The sequence below is a fragment of the Meriones unguiculatus genome (assembly GCF_030254825.1).
Source record: "Meriones unguiculatus strain TT.TT164.6M chromosome X unlocalized genomic scaffold, Bangor_MerUng_6.1 ChrX_unordered_Scaffold_30, whole genome shotgun sequence".
Taxonomy (NCBI): Eukaryota; Metazoa; Chordata; class Mammalia; order Rodentia; family Muridae; genus Meriones; species Meriones unguiculatus.
In genome coordinates, this window is record NW_026843706.1 from 8,248,317 (window position 1) to 8,260,802 (window position 12,486).

The 12,486-nt window shown below is 35.8% G+C and overlaps 1 protein-coding gene across 4 annotated transcripts in view; it reads left to right on the plus strand.

Annotated features, from left to right (window-relative positions):
- Il1rapl1 (interleukin 1 receptor accessory protein like 1) overlaps nucleotides 1-12,486 on the plus strand; it is a 1,800,273-nt gene that overhangs the window by 38,112 nt on the left and 1,749,675 nt on the right. The window lies entirely within an intron of this gene.

Sequence of the window (12,486 nt, forward strand, 5' to 3'; positions counted from 1 at the left end):
ATATGGTTAATTACTCCATTATAAATTGTATAATGTAGTTGTGCAACATAAATATTGATACATGAGTGTATCATGTATTTATGGAATATGTCTGATTATAAAACCTTAGTGTGTATATTTAGATACATTTCTGTAGTAATTCATAAAAGTCTTAGTTACTTTTCTATTGCTATGATAAGATACCATGAACAAGAAAACTTATAAAAGGAAACATTCACTTAGAGCTCATGGTTTTAGAAAGTTGAGTCCATGATCATCACAGTGAGAAGAATGGCAGCAGAAAGCCAGGTTTGGTGCAGGGAGAGTAGCTGAGAACTTACATTGTGATTCACAGGTTCAAGGTAAAAAAAGCAAAGCAGGTAATGATGTGAGCTTTTGAAACCTCAAAGTCCACCCCAGTGACACATGTCTTCTAGCTAGATCAAACCTCTGAAGACTTTCCAAAATGTTCTACCAACTAGGAAACAAGTATTTAAATATGTGAGTGCTGATGCAGTCCAGTCTCATTCAAATCACCACATTCCATTCCCTGGGTCCATTGGCTAGGAGCCATATGATAACATAAGGTTAGCCCAATTTCAAAAGTACCCATGGTATTTTACAGTTTTAACCCTACTTCAAAGTCCAATGTTTCTTTTGAGAATAAAGGGAGTTTCTTAATTGTAACACCTTATAAAGTCAAAAGGCAAATTAAATACTGACTGCATACAATGGCAGAGTGAGGAAGTACTGGAACACAGCAAGACCAAGACCCCAAAGGGAAAATTACCAATCCAGTAGTTCTTGTTCAATGTAAGAGTGTTTATATGGCTTTTTTCTTCTAGTTTTGTGATTGTAACATTTTTTTTTTTTGTCTTTGGCTGATTCTGCTCCTTGTCTTCAGCTTTCCTTGGCAGGTTTACCATGGTTCTGACATGGGAATATTTTGGGGTATCCAATAATTTGGTCTCTCCAAAACAATCCAGGTTTCACCATCACAGCTATATGCAATGGACTATTTGGGCTTCACTGTAGGGAATCACCATGCCACATGCCTGACTTCAGTGTGTCTCCATAACTTTAAAGAAAGAGTTCATAACCCCTCTACTCCTATAACCTTTCTGACTCTAAACCTATAAATGCATGACTGATGTTGCCTAGTTTAGCTGTGTGCTTGGGAATCCTATCCTTGGATTAGATTTGAATAAGCTTTAATTCATTGGTGCATTTTAGAAACAAATAATTCCTTAGAACTTTTAAATTTGCAATTTAGCTGGGTGGTTTCTTGCTTTGAGGACATCACTTCCTTTATTTCATTCCTTATCAGACCATTCATTTCTTTCAGTACAAGCCTTCAACTCCAACATTTCCTTTTGCTCTTTTTCTTCTCATGCTGTACATTTTGTATTTCTTTTTTGTCCTGACTGTTCTTTTAAAATCATTGACCTACATAAGAGTGATCACTATAATCATGTGACAGAGTCAGATTAAGCTTTCTTGAAATCTCTTCTGCTAATGAAGTTAGTCCAGGACACATCATTTTAGCATCAGGCAGATTCTTATGACAGGGGCAAATATTAGCTATATTCTTTGCCTAAATATCACAAGAGTGATCTCTAGCCCAGTTGCTAATGTTGAAATCTCCTGAGCCTGGCCCTTTTAGTACCATTGTGCTCAGAAACACTGCATTTCAAGCTCCTACTACAACAGTCCGTTAATCTATACTTACAGCATTTAACTACCTTTCTAATTCAAAATACCAGTCTTTCATATTTCTCCAACAAATTTCTCTTAGTAAATTTTCTATTGCCATAATAAGACATCATTACCAAGGCAGTGTATAAAAGAAAGCCTTTATTGGGGAGTGTGATTACAGAGGGTTAGAATCCATAATCATCATCATAGCAAGGAGAATGGCAGCAGGCAAGTAGGCGAGGTGCTAGAGCAGTAGATAAAAGCTAATGGCCTAATCAAAGGCATGAGACAGAGATAATTAACTGGCAATGGTGTGTGCTTTTGAAACCTCCAAGCTCACCCCCAGTGGCACAGCTCCTCCAGCAAGGGCATACATACCTACTAATCCTTCTCCCAAGGTTCCTCCAACTGGGACCAAATATTAAAATATTTGAGTCTATGAATGTTATTCTGATTCAAGCTATCACAATAAGGAAACTTAAAGTTGTGCTGTCTTCTTGAATGATTAAAGTGACATTTCTCAAAATTTAGTGGGATTCAACAGGACAATGTGGACAAAGAGTATCTTTGGTCAAATATACCTATTTTATATAAATTATGATAACATTTTAAATAAAAACATTTACAATTTTTGAATGTTCTTATGTTACATTGTTGTTATCTTACATTGCAGTTATCAATAACATCTCAACTGCCAAAGTTTCTTATCATCCCCTCCAAAGATCTATTTATTTTCAGTCGTCATGTAAATGTTTGTGTTTTGATGCATGTTTGTTTAGCACAGAAGATGACATAAAAGGACCTTGAGTCTCCTGCAACTGGAGTTACAGGTCATTGTAAGCAATGACATGGGTGCTGAGAACTGGAACTGGATCCTCTGGAAGAGAATCCAGTGCTTTTAATCACTGGCTTCTCTCTCTATCCTCTCTTGTCACATTTTAATAGGTTGTGCAGAATAGTCTTGTGCTTAGAAATTAATCATGTCCCTTTGAAGAATAATTCTATGAAATCTTCCAGAACACAAGAATTTTTTTTTCTTTCAGATACTTTTGCAAGGTACATTATTTTTTATTGTTGTTGTTTTGGTTTGGTTTTGGTTTATCGAGACAGGGTCTCTCCTTGTGTAGCCTTGGCTGTACTGTAGACCAGGCTGGCCTCGAACTCTCAGAGATCTGCCTGCATCTGCATCTGCATCTCCAGTGCTGGGATTAACGGAGTGCGCCACCACTGCTGGGCTGGCAAGGGATTTCTTAGTAGACATAAGCATACTTAAAGAGTTTGAGAGATTTTGAGAATAACAAAAACATAAGCTGGGGGCTGGAGAGATGGCTTAGTAGTTAAGAGTTGCTTACTGTCCTTGCAGAATACATGAGTTCAATTGGGTTCTGAAGCCTGTAACTCTAACTCCAAGAGACCAGAACATCTTCTGGCTTCAATTGGAGCCTACACATATACATACTTAAGCACACAGAGATATGTATACATACATATAAATTGTAAAAAGCATAAGTAAAAGTTCAATCCAGTGTCTTATATATTAGCTTTGGCCAAGGGCAGTCTTTTCTATGTTGTCTTGACACACGTCACTGAAACTCATAAAAATGTTATCTTATGTGTGCAAAAAGGTAATATAAAATTTAGTTTCTTTATGTATTTTTGCATAAACAAATCTAAGTTTAATAACTTAACTTTTGCAGAAATATACTGCATTTTACATCCATGTAGCCATCATTTCCTTTGAGAACATCTCTTGTTCCTTTGTGGTAAACATCAGGCAACTTCTCTGGAATTCTGCTTTCTTTCCAAAGATTTGACAAGCATCTCTGCTTTTAATTTTATGCCTCACTAGAACCTCTTGGTGTTATATTTATAACATTTAATTATATATTACTTCTCAAGAGGGATAGTGTAAAGTATATGGGATACGAAGAGCTATATCTAGCTCAAGCCTATAGCCTTGTTGCCTTTTAAAGATATTTAAACATTTATTTCAAACCTTTCTTCTATTTCTTTCACCATTGATTTTGACGGGTCAGTGAACCCAAAGAATAATTCATTCCTTGATATTTTTCTTTGTCTTCAAGTATGGAGTGATTTACCAGTAGTTTTAATAATGAATGACAGAATTTCGTTACATCTTTCCAATTAGCATACAAGGAAAAAATACTAGAAAATTGGTTTATAAAATAAGAGTGTAAAATATTCAGATTATTATATAATTAAAAATTCATAATCTTTATTTTCCTTTGATTTTATATCATTTACCCTTCACTATCTCTCTTTATATCATTTCAAATCATTTCCCTCCTTGTACATTGATCTCTAACCACACTGTTGATAATTTCCCTGATCTTCATGTAGAGTGTTATTTGCAACAAAAGATTTAATTAAATATCTTCTCCACAATTTTTATTTTTGAAGTAAAGCAAGATGGTTTCTAGGCTCCATTGTATGATTCTCCAAATGTGTGTATGGTCAGCTTTCATTGCACTTATTGAGTTATTAAAAAAAATGAAGTTGAGAGGGAAACAGATGATATGTTTGGGGAGCTGGAGAGATTCATTGTATATATATGTATGAAATGAAAGCAACTTGTTTTTAAATCCTTTTCTTTTTTAAGTGTTTGCCAAATAACAAACTAAACCATCTGACTATTCCTTTATTTCCACTGGACCTTATTTTATTCTGTGCATAGTAATTATTGTTATTTGATATCAGGGTGTTTACTTATCCATTTTGCATTTCATCAAGTGTCAATGATACAAAAAAAAGGTGGAACAGTATCTGTCTTGTTCTCCAGTCATCTCATTATATAATGCCAAGAAAATAATACGGGTTTCAGAAATATTTGCTGAGTGAATGAATGAACACACTGAATTTCTGATGTCTTTAGGTTCCTTGATTATTTCTACTCCAGTTTTCTTCTTTGATTTTGGAAACATCAGTTATCTTTTGGAGCCACCCTTTACATGTTTTCAACCTTCCCCCACTGCACTTAACCATGTCCATGTTATCCCATTAGTAATGTACCTTTCATTTCTTACTCATATTTATACAGAGCTTTTGAAGTCCCCAGTCAGGCTTTTATATGACTTTCTAGCACACTACCTTGAAGACTCAATTTTTACCCACACATAAATGTGTTAGTTACACACACACACACACAAAAAAAAAAACCACCTTTTTATATAGTATTTTGTAACTATACCATAATTATATCACTGACTTCTCAGCTTTGATGTTTTTGAGTAAGGAAAAACTGTCAGTTAAATACTTGTCCACTTATTGTTCAATGAGTCACATTATGTTCTTAAGCAGACAAAAAAGTTTTAAATGCAAAGGCTCCATGTCCTAAAATTGTTTGCTTAAATATAAGATTAATTTAAAATTGCTTATTAATTTTATTTGGCTTGAATTTGCACATTAATTACATGCATTCCATAGACAATGTATACTGAAAATGCATCACTGGTATTAAAAGTTTTCAATAAGGTACTTGTGCTATAGAAAAGAATTTGGAAGGCAGATATTTTAAGTTGTTATTCCCTATCCCCTTATTATATCTTTTCTTTAATATGATTTAAGTTTTAAAAGTTTTCTGAAGACAGAGAACAACATCTAGGTGTGGGTTCTCCCCGTTAGCTATGTGAGTCTTGTAGATCATACTTAGGTCCTCAGGTTTCAAGGTAGACCACTTTCTTTGATGAGCCATATCACCAATACTCACTTAATTTATTTAGAAGCAAGAAAAATTCACTAAGACTACTAAACCTAGTTGATAAAAATTTATAAATGTATCTATATATGATTATATTATATAATGTATTATATATAATTTTTATACATATAAATGGAAAATATGAGCTATAGATAATTTTTTTTCGCTTTTAAAAAATTTTTATTTTTTATATTAATTACAGTTTATTCATTTTGTATCCCAGCTGTAACCTCCTCCCACATTCCCTCCTAATTCTATCTTACCTCCCTCATCTCCTCCCATGCCCTTCTCCAAGTCCACAGATAGGCGAAGTCCTCCTCACATTCCATATGACCCTAGCCTATCAGGTCTCATCAGGACTGACTGCATTGTCTTCCTCTGTGGCTTGGTAAGGCTGCACCCACCTCAGAGGAGTGGTGATCAAAGAGTCAGTCACTGAGTTCATGTCAGAGACAGTTCCTTTTCCCTTTTCTAGGGCCCCACTTGGAGACTGAGCTGCCATGGGCTACATCTGAGCAGGGGTTCTAATTCATAACCATGAATGGTCCTTGATTGGAGTATCCTCAGAAAAGACCCCCGTGTCCAGAATTTTTGATTCTGTTGCTCTTCTTGTCCCCTTCAGGTCTTACTATCTCCTCCTTCTTTCAATAGATTCCCTGCACTCTGCCCAAAGTTTGTTTATGAGTCTCAGGATCTGCTTTGGTACACTGCTGGGTAGAGTCTTTCAGAGGCCCTTTATGGTAGGCTCCTGTCCTGTTTCCTGTTTTATCCTTCTTCCAATGTCCATCCTGTTTGTCTTTCTGAGTGAGGAGTGAGGATTAATCATCTTACCCACGGTCATCCTTCATGCTTAGCTTCTCTCTTTCATTTAAAGTTCTGTTTTTTTTTTTTTTTTTACATTTCCACGCTATTTTTTAATTTACTTTGTATCCCAGCTGTAGCCCTCTCCTTCATTCTCTCCCAATCCCACTCTCCCTTCCTCATCTCCACCCTTCCCCTCTCTAAGTCCACTGATAGGGGCGGTCCTCCTCCCCTTCCATCTGAACCTAGTCTCTTCAGGACTGGCTGCAATGTCCTCCTCTGTGGCCTAGCAAGGCAGCCTTTCCCGGGGAGCGGGGGTGAGGTCAAAGAGCTAGCCATTGAGTTCATGCAGACATCCCAAACACCTTTAATCCTGGCTGGAATCCAAACAGGGCTTTAATATACACCTTAATCCCAAATAATGGCAGGCAAAGTGATGAATCAGAAAAAGTTTTGACAGAATGAGTCAGAGATAGGATGCTTCCAATTCTCAGGAGAACTCCAGGTCTTTCTAGTTTCTTCTTCTTTTATAAGATTCTCTGCACTGTGCCCAAAGTTTGGCTGTGAGTCTCAGTATCTTCTTCTATACAGTGCTGGGTATAGTTTTTCAGAAGCACTTTGTTGTAGGCTCCTGTCCTGTTCCCTGTCTTCTCCTGCTTCCAACGTCTATCCTGATTATTCTTCTGAATAAGGTTTCAGCTTCTCCTTAGGGTTCTTCTTCTTGTTTAGCTTCTTTAGAATTTTAGTGTGTTTAACCTATATGATATGTCTAATGTCCACTTATTATCCACTTATAAGTGAGTATATACCATGTGAGTCTTTCTGATTCTGGGTTACCTCTTTCGGGATGGTCTTTTCTAGCTCCCACAATTTTCCTGCAAATTTCATGATTTCCTTGTTTTAAATTGCTGAGTCCATCATATAAATGTACCATAAATTCTTAATCTATTCCTCAGATAAGGGACAACTAGGTTGTTTCCAGATTTGGGCTATTATGAATAGAAATGCAACAAACAAGGTTGAGCAAACATCTTTGTTGTATACTTGAGCATATTTAGTATGTATGCCTAGTAGATGGATTGTGAGGTAGTGTTATTCCTAAATTTCTGAGAAAGCACTAGACTGATTTCCAAAGTGGTTTACAAGTTCAAATTCCCACCAGCAATGGAGGAGGGTTCCCTTTTCTCTACATCTTCTTCAGCATGTGCTGTCACTTGAGTTTTTGGTATTAGCCATTCTGATGGGTGTAAGGCGAAAACTCAGGGTCATTTTTACTTGCATTTCCCTGATGACTAAGGACGTTGTACCTTTTTTTAAAGTGTTTCTCTGGCATTTGATATTCCCTAATGAGAATTCTCTATTTAGCATTGTACCCAAATTTTAAATTTGATTACTTGGTTTGTTGGTGTTAACTTCTTGTGTTCTTTATATATTCTGGATTAATATCTGTCAGATATAGGGTCCGTGAAGACCCTTACCCGGGCTGTAGGCTGTTGATTTGTTCTAATGACAGTGTCCTTTGCTTTACTGAAGCTTCTCAGTTTCATTATTGATTGTTTATCTTAGAGGCTGTGCTGTTGCTGTTCTGTTTAGAAAGTTGTCTCCTATGCCAAAGAGTTCAAGGACCTTCCTTAATTTTTCTTCTGTCAGGTTTAGTGTGTCTGGTTTTATGTTGAGGTCTTTGATCCACTAGGGTTTTACTTTAGTACAGGGTGGTCTTTTCGCATGTACCAGCACCATTTGTTGACAATGATATATTTTTTCTGTTGTGTGGTTTTGTTTTCTTTGTCAAAAATCAAGTATCTGTAGGTGTAAGGATTTATTTCTGGGTCTTCTATTCGATTCCATTGATTCCCTAGTCTGTTTCTATGCCAGGACCATATAGCTATTATTATTGTTGCTCTATAGCACAGCTAGAAATCAGGGAAGGAGACACCTTTAGAAAATCTGTTGTTGTATAGGATTGTTTTAGCAATTCCAGGTTTTTGTTGTTGTTGTAGTTTTTCCGTATGAAACTGAGAAATTTACTTTCAAGCTCTGAAAAGAAGTGTTGGTGTTTTCATGAAAATCGCATTGACTCTGTAGATTGCCTTTGGAAGGATGACTATTTTCACTATCTTAATTTTACTGATCCAAGAGCATGGAGGTCTTTCCATCTTCTGATATCTTCAGAGACTTGAAGTTTTTTCGTATAGGTCTTCCATTTTCTTGGTTAGAGTCACACCAAGATACCTTGTTACTTGTGGCTATTGTGAATGGTGTTGTTTCTCTAATTTCTATCTCAGCCTGTTTGTCTTTTGTATACAGGAGGGCTATGGATTTTTTTTGAGTTAATTTTGTATCCAGCCACTTTGATGAAGGTGTTTCTCACTGAAGGAATTCTCTGGTAGAACTTTTGGTGTCACTCATGTATACTATCATGTCATCTGCGAATAATGATACTTTGACTTCTTACTTTCTGAATTGAATCCCCTTGATCTCCTTTAGTTGTTTTAACTCTCTAGCAGGACACCAAGTACTCTGTTGAAGAAATAAGGAGAGAGTGGGCAGCTTTGCCTTGCCCCTGATTTCAGTTTGATGTTGGCTATAAGCTTGCTGTACATTGCTTTTACTATGTGTAGGTATGTGACTTCCGTTTCTGATCTCTCCAAACTTTAAATATGAATGAGTATTGGATATTGTCATATGCTTTTTCTACATCTAAGTAGATGGTCTTATTTTTTTTTCCTTCGGTTTGTTTATATGGTGGATTATGTTGATGGATTTCGGTATATTGAACCACCCCTGAATGCTTGGGATGAAGCTTATTTGGTCATGGTGGATGATATATTTATGTGTTCTTGGATTCAGTTTGCAAGTATTTTATTGGGAATTTTTGTGTCAATATTTCTTAGAGAGATAGATCTGAAGTTCTCTTCTTTGGTTGGGTCTTTTTGTGGTTTAGGTGTCAATGTTACTATGGCCTCATAGAATGAGACTGGTAATTTTCCTTTTGTTTCTATTTTGTGGAATAGTTTGAAGAATATTGGCATCCAGCTCTCCCTTGAAGGACTTCTTTGAAGGTAGAACTCTGTGGTGAAATCATGAGGCCCGAATTTTTTTTTAAAGGGAGACTTCTGATGACGACTTCTATTTCCTTGGGGAATATAGGACTATTTAATCTATTTACTTGAACTTGCTTTAGCTTTGGTAAATGGATTCTATCAAGAAAAGTGTACATTTCATTAGGTTTTCAAATTTTGTGGTGTATAGCCTTTTGAAGAAAGACCTAATGATTCTTTGAATTTCCTTAGTGTTTGTCTTTATCTCCCCCTTTTTGTTTGTGATTTTGCTGATTTAGATAGTTTCTCTCTGCTTTTAGTTAGCTTGGCTAATGGTTTGTCTATCTTATTGATTTTCTCAAAGAACTACCTCTTGGTTTCATTTATTTTTTGAATTGTTTTATTTGTTTCTAATTTATTGATTTAAACCCTGAGTTTGTTCATTTCCAACTGTCTACTCCTTTTGAGTGTGGCTGTTTCTTTTTTTTCTTTTTTCCTTAGGGCTTTCAGATGTGCCATTAAATTGTTTGTATGGTCTCAGACTTCTTTCTGAAGGCACTTGGTGCTATGAACTTTCTTCTTAGCACTGCTTTCATTTTGTCCAGTAAGTTTGGATGAGTTTTGCCTTAATTTTCATTGAATATTAGGAAGTCTCTAATTTCTTTCCTGACTCAGCTGTCATTGAGTAGAGAGTTGTTTAGTTTGCATGCATATGTAAGCTTTTTGTTATTTCTGTTGATGTTGAAGTTTAGCTGGATCTTGAGGAAGCACTATTCCTAATTATCTGAGAAAGCACCAGACAGATTTCCAAAGTGGTTGTACAAGTTTACATTCCCAGCAGCAATGGAGGAGGGTTCCCCTTTTCTCCACATCCTCTCCAGCATGTGCTGTCACTTGAGTTTTTGATCTTAGCCATTCTGATGGGTGTAAGGTGAAATCTCAAGGTTCTTTTGATTTGCATCTCTTTATGTGGTCTGATAAGATACAAGGGAGTATCTTAATCTTTTTGTATCTTTTGAGGCTTTCTTTGTGCCCAACAATATGGTTAATTTGGGAGAATGTTATGTGTGGTGCTGAGAAGAAGGTATACTCTTTTGAGTTAGAGTGAAAAGTTCTGTAGACATCTATTAGGTCCGTTTGATTTATGATCTCTTTAAGTGTCATTATTTCCCTATTTAGTTTCTGTCTTGATGATCCGTCCCTTGTTGAGAGTAGAGTGTTGAAGTCTCCCACTATTAAAGTGTGGGATCAATATGTGATTTGAGATTTAATAATGTTTCATTTACAAATGCAGGTACTTTTGTATTGGCGGCATAGATGTCCATGATCTTGATGTCACCATAGTGGATTTTTCCTTTGATGAGAATGAAGTGTCTTTCATCATCCTTTTTGATTAATTTTCATTAAAAGTCAATTTTGTTCTGTACTTGAGCATCTTTTGGATATATGCTTAGGAGTGGTAAGGCTGGATCTTGAAAAAGCACTATTCCTAATTGTCTGAGAAAACACCAGACTGATATTTCCAAAGTGGTTGTACAAGTTTACATTCCCACCAGCAATGGAGGAGGGTTCCCCTTTTCTCCACATCCTCTCCAGCATGTGCTGTCACTTGAGTTTTTGATCTTAGCCATTCTGATGGGTGTAGGGTGAAATCTCGGGGTTCTTTTGATTTGCATCTCTTTATGTGTTTCTCTGCCATTCTATACTTGATAAGCTAAGGTCAGATGAAGGGGGAGGAAGTCTTCCTCTATCAGTGGACTTGGAAATGGGTAGGGAAAAGATGAAGGAGTGAAGGTGGGATTGGGAGAGTATGAGGGAGCAGGATACAGCTGGGATACAAAGTTAATAGGCTATAACTAATATTAACAAAATAAAATTTAATTTAAAAAAGTCTATTTTGTTAGATATTAAGATAGCCATCCCAGCTTGTTTTCTGGGTTCATTTACTTGAAAAAAAAAAAAAAAAACTTTTTCCAGGCTTTTGCTCTGAGGTAGTGTCTGTCTTTGTTGCAGTATTTTGTTTCTCAAATGCAGCAGAATGTTGAATCCTGTTTTCAGCAACCAATCTCTTAGTCTGTGTCTTTTCATTGGAGAGTTGATTCCATTGATGTTCATAGATAATAGTGATCAATGAAGGTTAGTTCCTTTTATTGTGGAGTTTTGGGCAATAGTGTGTTTGTATGCTTGTTTTCTTTTGATTTTTTTTTCTTTTGAAGTTATCTATGCACTGTGTTTTCTTGTGTATAGTTGATTTTGATAGATTGGCTTTTTCCTTCTAGTATTTTCTATAGGGCTTGGTTGCTGTGTAGATATTGTTTAAGTTTAGTTTTGTCATGGTATATTTTGTCTTCTCCATCTATGATGATTGAAAATTTTGCTGGGTATAGTAGTTTGGCCTGACATCTGTGGTCTCTGAGAGTCGAAATGACATCTGCCCATGTTCTTCTGGTTTTCATAGTTTCTGTGGAGAATGTTGGTGTGATTCTGATAGGTCTAACTCTATATCTTACTTGCCCCCTTTCCCTTGTTGCTTTTAATATTTTTTCTTTGTTCTGTAGATTTAGTGTTTTCACTATTTTGTGACTTGAGGACTTTCTTTTCTGGTCTAATCTATTTGGTGTTCTGTAGGCCTCTTGTATGTTTATGCTCATCTCTTTCTTTAAGTTGGTAAAATTTTCTTCTATGATTTTCTTGAAAATGTTTTCTGGACCGTAGAGCCTGAAATTTTCTTCTTCCTCTATTCTATAATTCTTAGTGTGTTTTTTTTTTGTTTTTGTTTTTGTTTTTTGTTTTTTGTTTTTTTTTTTTTTTTTTGCTTTTGTTTTTTTCTTTTCATGGTGTCCATGACTTCCTGGATGTTTTGTGTCAGGATGTTTTCTGATTTTATGTCCTTTTTGAGAGATGTATTGATTTATTCAATTGTGTCTTCAGTGCCTGAGATTCTGTCTTCCATATCTTGAATTCTGTTAGTGATGCTTACCTCTGTGGTTCCCAATCTGTTTGCTAGGTTTTCCATCTGCAGGAATTTCTCAGTTTGAGTTTTCTTTATTAATTCTAATTCCATTTTCTTGTCTTGCACCAATTACTTCATCTGTTTTTTTATTTTTATTTGAATTTTTGTCTGTCCATGATGGTCTCTACTTTTTTGTTCATTTCCTCTTTATATGTGTCTTTATGTTCCTCTATTTGTTTAGCTGTTTTTCCTGTATTTTTTGAGAGATTTGTTTGTTTCCTCTTTATGTACCTCTAATA